The 11,494-nt window shown below is 35.3% G+C and overlaps 1 long non-coding RNA gene across 1 annotated transcript; it reads right to left on the reverse strand.

Annotated features, from left to right (window-relative positions):
- Positions 1-8,970: 8,970 nt before the first annotated feature.
- On the reverse strand, positions 8,971-11,283 carry LOC139160640 (uncharacterized). Its single transcript, XR_011557986.1, has 2 exons — positions 11,144-11,283; positions 8,971-9,094 (listed from the first exon to the last, which is right to left on the reverse strand). It is a non-coding gene; the product is annotated as an uncharacterized lncRNA (long non-coding RNA).
- Between the last annotated feature and the right edge of the window lie 211 nt (positions 11,284-11,494).

The following is an 11,494-nucleotide window of genomic DNA, read 5'->3' on the forward strand; positions in this document are numbered from 1 at the left end:
CTGGTGCAATTTTGTCTAGAGTCAAGAATATGTAGTTCATAGGAAAAATAACCTCATGGACAGAAAGATTCTGCACAGCTCCTTCTTTAACACGTTAGAAACATAGAAGTCTGACGGCAGAAAAAGACCTCATGGTCCATCTAGTCTGCCCTTATACTATTTTCTGTATTTTATCTTACAATGGATATATGTTTTATCCCAGGCATGTTTAAATTCAGTTACTGTGGATTTATCTACCACGTCTGCTGGAAAGTTTGTTCCAAGGATCTACTACTCTTTCAGTAAAATAATATTTTCTCATGTTGCTTTTGATCTTTCCCCCAACTAACTTCAGATTGTGTCCCCTTGTTCTTGTGTTCACTTTCCTATTAAAAACACTTCCCTCCTGGACCTTATTTAACCCTTTAACATATTTAAATGTTTCGATCATGTCCCCCCTTTCCCTTCTGTCCTCCAGACTATACAGATTGAGTTCATTAAGTCTTTCCTGATACGTTTTATGCTTAAGACCTTCCACCATTTTTGTAGTTCGTCTTTGGACCCTTTCAATTTTGTCAATATCTTTTTGTAGGTGAGGTCTCCAGAACTGAACATAGTATTCCAAATGTTGTCACACCAGCGCTCTATACAGCAGGATCACAATCTCCCTCTTCCTGCTTGTTATACCTCTAGCTATGCAGCCAAGCATCCTACTTGCTTTCCCTACCGCCTGACTGCACTGTTCACTCCCATTTTGAGACTGACAGAAATCACTACCCCTAAATCCTTTTCTTCTGAAGTTTTTGCTAACACAGAACTGCCAATACAATACTCAGATTGAGGATTCATTATATTTTAAACCCAGTAACATACCTATTCTAAACTGGTACAGTCCTGGATACCAGGGCTTATTTCTGTAGGAAATGTGGATGATGTTATGGATTATTTCAGAAAGGCTCACTATCCCTCGACAGCCTGTAGTACAAAACCTCAGTAAAGTGCCCCTAGTTTGGCATAGACTACATTAGAAAACTGAAGAGCTGAATCCCCACTTTTCCCCACTCCAAAGCAACATCAGCCTGGGACAGAAAGATACTTTCTTGATGTTTTATGTTTCTCCAAGGTAGTAGACAGTCTGAGGTTTCTGCATATTTTCTCAAACCCCTGCAGAACATTACTGAAAAATAATGTGCTTTCTTCCAATATTGAAACAGGAAAATTTCAACAAATATTGCCTGTCCTAAAATAGGCTTTTTTTTTTTTAAATTACCAAAGCGCACTAAGAACTCCCCAGAATTTAGTCCCAAACTCATAGCAACATTGTTGTTTACATTGTGGATCCTGCAAGCCCAAATGTTTAAGGGAACACCCACCGAAAGATTGCCAGTCTATCTTAATATTACATCAAACAAGTGTCTTCTAAATTTACTGAGATAAGGTTCAAAATTCCTATCTAAAATTTATAAATATTTTTGAATTAAACATCTAAATTAGATACCCTTATTCATCCCTGCTTTATTTTTAAACCCACATAGCAAAAACTCCCCCTAAACAATTTATACAATTGTGTACAATGAATGGCATGCCACTGCAGACTTGTAGCTGTAGATGACTTTGGCTGATTTTTAAAAAGCAGACAGAAACCAGGGCAGCATTTTCGATGGGAGGTCACTAGGGAATTCCAGAACTACAACCTACTCTTGAGAAATTGATAAAACATTATAGAAGAAAAGATTGAAATTTTTCTTTATAAAGAAAACTGACCCTTGTCTCCATGCATTCACCTGGACTTGTGTTCCACTCAATCTTGCCATTTAATAATTTCATCTATTCTATTTGCTTGTTTGTTTGTTTGTTTATTTATTTATTTATTTTGTCCAATACACAATGAGGGTTTTAGTGGGTACATATCTATATACAGTATAACGTAATAAAATACATGATGAAGGTTATAGAGGAGATACTCATAGTAAAATATATCTAAGAAATAATAGAAAAGAGATAAAGTAATAGAACATATCAATGAAAGAATAGAAGAAGAAATATAGTAATAGAAGAAAGGTATAGGAGATAAGGAGAGCAATAGGACAGGGGACGGAAGGCACTCTAGTGCACTTGTACTCGCCCTTATTGTTTCAAGTTCATTGTAACTTTGTCATTTCCCTTAATGCAGGAGTGTCAAACTGGTGGCCTGCAAGTTGGATGCTTCACGCACAGGCCATGCCACACCAGCACAGCACCACAAAGGCAAAAAATAGCATGTTACATGACATCAACATGACATGGCAAGTTTGATACCTATGCCTCAAGGCAGTGTTTCCCAACCTTGGCAAACTTGAAGATATTTGGACTTCAACTCCCAGAATTCCCCAGCCAGCATAAGTGGGGTTATTCTTTTATAAAAGGTATTTAGTCCAGAGCAAATGAATATAGAAGCACAGCAAACCACATGCTTGCCTCTCTCTCTTCATAAAACAATGTCTAAGAGAAGCTACAATGGGAAAATGAAGGAATGAGATCCCACTTGTTCTCATTCCCTCAGCAAATATTTGATTTTTTTTATAGTTATTTACTTATTTAAATACACTAAAACAATAATAACAATAACAATAAACATAATGTATATTATTTAAATTTAAATTCCCTTGTGAGGGGGAAGGTTATAAGTCATCTTATAGTTTCAAATGATCTTCTGGTGAAGTATATCCTCATCGGTATCCACTATTTTTTTCCTTTTGGTTATCCATATATTTTTCATTATTTTTATTTTCTTAACCACCTTCGTACATTCATATTTAGTTTATTTAAGTTCATACAAATTTTTCCTGAAAAATTACTGTATATAGATCTTTTGTAATTTGTTATATCAAAAAAAAGGAAAGAAAGTATTATTATTATTGTATTTCAATTTATGTTTTCGTTTCTTCTCTTAAACCAATCATAAAAGCATTTCCAAGTTTTATCATGGTCAGAGGTCTTCTTTATTTTTTAATTTAAGCATTACTGCATCCGATTCTGCACAGTCTAATATTTTTTTAATATCAAGGCATCATCAGGAGGTTTTGGGCTATTGCCATCCTAGTTGCAGTCAATACATGTATTAATAAATAATATTTATTTTTATCTATTTTTTGGGTTATAATCCCAAGGAGGAATGCTTCGGGTCTTCTGTTTATCTTAATTTGTAACATTTCTTTTAACCATTTTTGTATTTTAATCCAAAGATTTTTAATTATTGGGCAAGTCCACCAGATATGGTAGTAGGTCCCCATTTTTCCTTGCACCTCCAACACTGTGGGTTTATTCCTTTATACATTTGTGATAATCTTGCCGGGGGGAGATGCCATCGGTAGAACATTTTTGTATAAGTTTTCTCTAAATGCCTATAAAGCAAATATTTGATTTTCATTATTGCTTAATAGTTTAATGAAAGGTCTTATTGGGCCTCATCTTTCAGCCACTATTATTTCTGGAGGCTAAAGAAAATTCGGCAGCCAAACCAGGTTGAAGTTACTTTGGGACTGATGAAGTCCGCAGATTATTTTGATACTGCAGATGGTTTTCCATTAGAAATGACCAGACACGAATGCCTATATTAATCATTTGTACCTGAACTATTCAAGAATCCACTTTGGTATGATTTGGGTTTTTCTAATAGAAATTACTTTAGCCATTTAGGGCACTCTGTATGAATTAGAAAGATGCCAAAGGTTAGAGAATTTGACACGTAGAACATGAACAAGTTCAATTTAGCATTTTAATTTTCTATTGTAAAATACAATGCAGAATTATCACCTGTGGACACATTGACTACAGATGAAATGTATAATGAAATGAACCTTCAAATTAAAATTAAGATTTTTAACAAAAATGTTAAGTGAAAAATAATTAGAAAGTTTATGGCATATATTGGCCAGTGATAAATATATATATATAGAGAGAGAGAGAATACTGTACCAGGCAAATCAAAGAAAGCTCTATAGCATCATTTTTGGTAGAGGAAAAGGCCCTTTTCAAAACAGATACTTCAGAATGTTTTAAACACAGATATGGCTAGAATGTTGAAACCTTAATTATTTAAATCTGTTAAGTGAAAATGAAATTGTACCAGTTCTGAAAAACTTCCATGACAACTACCTCTGTAAAGTATAAAAGTAACTAGGCATTGGATTCAGCCTATCTCTATGTAAGGATTTTTTTAAATATGCAATTAAAGCATTTGAAAAAAAATACAGGTTTGTTAAGAAAAACATAAGTCAAGATAGAACTGGGACTTCAGAGTATTTTTGTTTCATGGATTGAGCCAAATGAAGTCATACCAAGTATAAAATTCCATGGCTCAAGAATTCAATTTTTTATGTAGATTCTTGATTTCATGCCTTGAGGTTTTTATAAAAATTGTAAGGTCAAGTGAATACTATGCAGCAGACTCTTGAGTTCTATGCTGTTCCAGCAGAGTAATTAAAACCTTGGGCAAAAAACAGACTTCCCACAATGCCATCAAGAATTTTGTCTCTATTAATAAAGACTATGCTGCTATAATCACAGCAACACTGTTAATGATCCAATGAAATGGCAAAACTTTTGCCCATTTTATAATTCTGTTGTTTCTTCGTGGAGATGAGCAGATAATAAAGAAAATTTCAGACTGTGCTGAAATGAACAGATTATCACTAAGATTAAAAGAGAGAGAGGACTCATTGTATTACAAGACTTTTTAGGAAGAAAGTTTTATAGATGATTAGAAAATGAATATAAATAAAGAAGTTTGAACATAACTGAATAATGTAACCCAGTTACACTTGAAAGCGAGGAGGGGATAGGGAAGGGGGGGAAATCTTAAATTTGAAGTGTATTAATAGACAAACACATAAAGATGAAAGAAATTGATTAAGGAATAAATACGGAATAAAATATTTAAAAATGTTAAGACTGTATTAAAAAAAAATCAGATTGCTGGAATACCATCCCAGAAAAATGGAAAAAGTACAGCAAAGGAAGAAGGAAGGTAAGAGATGAGTAAGAAGAAAGAAGAAAAGAGGAGGGAAGAAGAAGGAAGTAGAGAATAAGGAGAGAAGGCAGGAGGGGAAGTATTTATTTGTTTGTTTGTTGTAAAATTTATATGCCACCCAACTCCAATTGGATTCTGGGCAGATTACAAGTAGGGAAGATGAGGAGAAAAGGGGGGGGGGGATATTTTAAGAAAGAGAAAGAATAAGGGAAGGTAAAAAGAAAGAAGGAAAGGGCTGCATGAGATAGGGAGGGTGGTAAAAGCAACCTTGAATTAACCAAACAATAAGATAAATACTGAATATACGTATAAAGGTTTTGCAAAATACTGAAATGAGAATTGAGATGATAAATATGTGAAAATGTCTACGAGAATAAAAGTAAAAAACTTTTTCAGAAAAAAAATATAATTCTGTTGTTTCAAAACTATCGTTTTAATGGGGGTGGGGGGGAGAAAGTACTAGTGATGTTTTTTGCTCACACATCCCCAGCAGTTCCCATGAAATCTAAAAACGTATCAGCTCACTTGAGCTCGCAGAGTTTCTTTTGGCAATGGTTCTGGGAACGAGGACAAGCTCACTTTGTAGTGTATCTTTCCTTTCCCTTTTTAAACCTCCATATGCAAACATACACAAATGGAGTTCTTTGATCACTCAATAAGGCAAATTTTTGTTTCTATCCATAATTGACAGATACGTTATAGCAATTAATCTTTGCAGTAAAGCCCTAAATAAAACTTGTCAACATTCATTAAAATACTGTGGAAATTTGTTATATTCTGTGAACTTTGATAGTAAATGACAGCACTGAAGCCTTTTTCTTTTACACCTTTCACTACACCCAAATTAGCTTAAGTCTAAAAAAAAAAAATATTATTATTATTATTATTATTATTATTATTATTATTATTAATTAGATTTGTATGCCGCCCCTCTCCGTATTGAGGTGTGAAGATTTCTCCAAAACATTAAATATAAATCCAGAAACAAGCATGAACTAAATAGGCAATTTAATTGTGCAGAAGGGATTGGTGGATCCAATCGTGTTTCCTATCTTTTGAACCTGAATTCAGCTTAATACTTCAAAACTTTGAATCTCCTATTTAAATAACAGCTCAGTATTCTCATAAAAGCTTTAAAAAAATTAGATGGATAGGTTACCACAGAGTGATTTCTTCCTTCTCTGGGAGTTTTGAAATGTATCATCTATTAGTGATGTTGTAGTGGTGAATACTGTTGTGTGCAGAGGATTAAACTTGGGTGACATCTTAATGCCTTCCAACTGTTTCATTTATAGAAACAGAACAAGGCAGGTTGTCATTTTCACTAACATCTCTGAGAGGTTGATGGAATGCATGTATCATGTGCTTTGTTTCCATCAAGTGCAGAATATATAACATAACCCGTGTAGTCAACTTTTAGGTATTTTCAGACAAAAAGTTTCAGAACTTTTAAATCAGGGGTCACCAATTTCCGGGCTACGAATTGGGCTGTGCAAGCATTAGGTCAGCGTACAGCTCCCATTTGTGTGAGTGCAAATTGAATTGTGTGTGCGCCATTGGTCCACACAACTATCTTCTCCTCAGCTGCTTATCTGCCCAGCAGGAAAGGTTGGGAATTGCTACCTGAAATGCTTTACATTATAAAACCTGCAGGTATCCACTCAGAGGTCCCAAACTCAGCAGGCGAATGGACATAGGGATTGAAGTTTTACACTTCAGTCAGTTCAAAAAACTGTTTAATGGCACCCCTGCTTAATTTCAATCATTCTTTCACATCTCTAAGAATGTTCACATATATGACCAATCTCTGAAATGTACCCGACATATAACCCAAAGGCTATTGAAGCATCGATTGTATCAGATTGTTTTAGTCCAAGCTGCTTTAGTATTCTTCTAATGCAGGATATATTTTATTTATTTATATATTTTATTTGATTTCTATGGCTTCTAATCCCCAAAGGACTCAGGGTGCTTTACAATTTCTATGCCGCCCAATCCAAAGGACTCTGAGCAGTTTACAGCAATATAAAAAAGATAAAAATACAACAAAGAAGTCAAATATAGAAACATATAAGATTGATGGCAGAAAAAGACCTCATGGTCCATCTAGTCTGCCATTATACTATTTCCTGTATTTTATTTAGGATGGATATATGTTTATTCCAGGCATGCTTAAATTCAGTTACTGTGGATTTACCAACGTCTGCTGAAAGTTTGTTCCAAGCATCTACTATTCTTTCAGTAAAATAATATTTTCTCATGTTGCTTCTGATCTTTCCCCAAACTAACCTGACTGTGCCTTGTTCTTGTGTTCACTTTCATATTAAAAACACTTCCCTCCTGAACTTTATTTAACCCTTTAACATAAATGTTTCAATCATGTCTCCCCTTTCCCTTCTGTCCTCCAGACTATACAGATTGAGTTCATTAAGTCTTTCCTGATATGTTTTATGCTTAAGACCTTCCACCATTTTTGTAGTCTGTCTTTGTACCCTTTCAATTTTATCAATATCTTTTTGTAGGTGAGGTCTCCAGAACTGAACACAGTATTCCAAATGTGGTCTCGCTAGCGCTCTATATAGCGGGATCATATCTCCCTCTTCCTGCTTGTTATACCTCTAGCTATGCAGCCAAGCATTCTACTTGCTTTCCCTACTGCCTGACCACACTGTTCACCCATTTTGAGACTGTTAGAAATCACTACCCTTTAAATCCTTTTCTGAAGTGCATTATTTTACATTTGGAAACATTAAACTGCAGTTTCCATTGCTTTGACACCTTATCTAGTAAAGCTAAATCATTTTCCATATTACAGACACCTCCAGAAATATAAATCCTACTGCACACTTTAGAGTCATCGGCAAATAGGCAAAACTTCCCTGCCAAACCTTCCCGGTCACTCACAAACATATTCAAAAGAATAAGGACCCAGAACAGATCCTTGTGGCACACCGCTTATAAACTGTCTCTGCTCAGAATACTCGCCATTAGCAACAACCCTCTGATGTCTACGCTTCAGCCAGCTGCAAATCCATTGAACTATCCAGGGATTAAGTCCAATCTTCACTAACTTATCTATCAGCTCTTTATGTGGAACCATATCAAAAGCTTTGCTGAAGTGCAGATAGGCAATATCCATGGCATCACCTTCATTCAACACCTTTGTGACATAGTTAAAGAAATCAATGAGGTTAGTCTGACATGATTACGGTAATATAAATATCTAAAACTATAAACCCCAGTTAAAAACCCACAATTCAAACAATCCAATCAACACACGTCAAATTCATGGCCCCTATACCTGCCGGCAAAGCCAGGTCTTCGCAGCCTTTCGGAAAGCAGTAGGATGGGAGCAGTAAGGAAATCGCGGGGGGGGGGGGGGGGGGTGGGTGTGTGTTTCCATAGGGGCGGCCACAGAGAAGGTCCTCCCCAGTGGCCCCTCCAACCTGCATTGCTTAGTCAATGGGACATGGAGAAGGCAAATCCTGTGTTGGTCTCTGAGAGGCATATGGCAGTATAAACATTTGGCACAGCCAAATAATTTAGAAATATGTTTAAGGTGACATTTATTGGTCCGCAAACCAAGACATAAGGAATTTGATATGTTTTACACTAAATCGAAATTTTCAGCTCCTTTCATTACAAATCCTGGAATATTAATTTTCAGGATTCAGTATTTAGATGTATGCTTAATCTTCCATATAATTTAACCCTCTTAACTCCACTTTGGGATACTTAAAATTAAAAGATAGGCTTCTGATGTTTTATGCTACGTATCATAGAAGTTCTTTGCCTCTCTTATCACTCAATAGGATGAATCAAACACCAGAATTTCATTATTCAATAAGTGCCAAAATATGTAGTCATGACTTTCAATTATGTACTTTGACCAGCTATAAATTTGTTACGTCATCTTTTAATCAACCAAGTATATAGAAATTTTAGTTTCATACTTAAAGAAAAGAAGCATGACATTTAAAAAATATGAAGAATTAACTTTTATTAATTCATATATAGTTGTTGCACTTTACAGCTGAAATTCTGGAAATTCAAACACAACATCTTTGCCTGTCAGCTTCTTGTATACACAGAAAATGTTTCAACCTGCAAACAGAATAATGAAATGTTAGCAAAAGTGGGAAACATAAACATTAGTGATACTAATATCACAATATTAAGAAAGAAAACTATAAAATGATATGCCAAATCTGAAATTAAAGAAATATATATGGTAATACCATATATATTTTTAAAAAGCTGATGGCCACCCACTACAATACTCTAAGATTAATTTATACATCACTGAACATTTATAGGAACAATACATTTGGCACAAGACCATGGGAGCTGGCAGCAGAATCAATATTGACAATAGAAATCACAGTCAACCTGGCTGGTACTTAAAATGATAAACCACCAGAAACCCTCAGGGATGGCAGCTACACCATGAAATAAAAGAGCTAATAAATACAAGGCAGAAATAGCAACATCTGTAATTTGCCAAGAAAAATAAAATGTGTCCATGTATTCACTAAGAATCAAGCTCGAAGTTGTCTCTACCTCCAATATTTTAATATTAGATTCAATATTATTTTCAAATAAAGAAGCAATTGAGAGTAATCTCATTACACAAATATGTCAGATTATGTATAAAGGATGTTTATTATTTGTGGTAGCCACATTCTAAAAAGTCACTGTGAATAATGAATTAGTAAATACTGAAATCTCAGCTAGAAGGGTGGGCATCAAGTATTTTTGACCTAAGCATTACATTTTGCAGCTACCGATAAATTTTGCAAGGTGGCAAATTCACAAATATGAAATCCGTGAATAAGAATTGAGTGGTAATTTATATAGAGTCATTACACAAGCAGCATAAATCAAATAAACATAAATTAATCCCTTTACATAAATTAATCCCTGTTAAGCTAAATTCCAGTATGAAAATTTTCAAACATCCTTATTCCGGTTTGTTACCAAAACAAGGAATAGACAGAAACTCTATTTCCTGCCCAAAAGACGCAACTACATGTAGCAGATCATGTGAAATGAGGGTAAGGACACAAGAAATTCAAAAACTATTATAAATGAATCTGTATTCAACTGCTATTACAAACTTCTTAGCGTTTTTGCAAAACATTGTTAATTCTTGTCCACATTTAGTTTGGGTTTTGGCCCAACCCAAAAAATATGATTTGCAATCTGCCTGACACGAAGTCCACTAAAATGAGCTAGAATAAACTGTGGTTTCACTCTATATCCAAGGGTCTTTTTTTTGGGGGGGGGGGGGGGGGTAATCCAAGATGCACAAAGTCCACTAAAATGAGCTAGAATAAACTGTTGTTTCACTCTATATCCAAGGGTCTTTTTTTTTTTTTTGGTAATCCAAGATGGTGATTCTGGAAAACTCCAGAATTTTTTCTTCTTGCAGATTTTATTATTCTGGTAGTGATTGGGGTGGGCCATTCAATGAGCTGGGGTGGCGCAGCAGGTAAAGTGCTGTACTGCAGGCCACTGAAGCTGACTGTAGATCTGAAGGTCAGCGGTTCAAATTTCATCACCGGCTCAAGGTTGACTCAGCCTTCCATCCTTCCGAGGTGGGTAAAAGGAGGACCCGGAGTGTGGGGGCAATATGCTGGCTCTGTTAAAAAGTGCTATTGCTAACATGTTGTAAGCCGCCGTGAGTTTAAGGAGAAGGGCGAATAAAAATCGAATAAATAAATAAATATGTAAATTGTGTAAAGAAAAAGCATTTCTACATATTCTGGACATATTCTTAAATAAAATATAGGGACATGTTTAAATGCTGAACTATCATTTAATGACAATTTCAAAGTGATCTGTTCCCACATCATCAGATTCTATATATTCCTATAACATATGCCATAACTTACCTATATTCATTATCTAGCCTAAATAATGCTTTATATCCCTCTTTTCAACCAAAAGCAAAACAAAAGGTACCATATTTCAGCAATTCCACGAAAGTTCAATCACAGGACCAATTTTATAATAATCTCTGTCCTTTGATCATTTGCCAAGTTTTAGTTTTCAAATGTGTCAGCTTCACCAAATGATCTACTGCAGTTTATTTTATGCATTTTCCAAAGGTTTTTTTTTTAGCAAAAGCAAACTCCTCCAACTTTTCCTTACCTTGTGTTCAACATTGTTCTGTTGCGCTTTGTCTAAATGGACCTTTATAAGCCGACTGCCATCCAGTTTTAACACGGATTCTCTTGCCCACAATTTCACTGGGGAAAACCAAGTCTTCAAGAATGGCATCGTGTACTGCAGTAAGGGGTACGGCTAAACAGAAGAGAATCAAACATTTGCTACAGTGCCTTCAAAAATTGTATACAACTACTAAGGCAATGGTCCCCAATCTTTCTACCTTGGTGGCCCAGAGTGGGGGGTGACATGAGTGGCAGGATCATAGGCACCCAAATGGAGCTTTGCGGCTGAGCAGAGGTCCCTTGTGTGTGAAATTTCATTTGTGCTCAAATG

Source organism: Erythrolamprus reginae, chromosome 1 (genome assembly GCF_031021105.1).
Source record: "Erythrolamprus reginae isolate rEryReg1 chromosome 1, rEryReg1.hap1, whole genome shotgun sequence".
Lineage (NCBI taxonomy): Eukaryota > Metazoa > Chordata > Lepidosauria > Squamata > Dipsadidae > Erythrolamprus > Erythrolamprus reginae.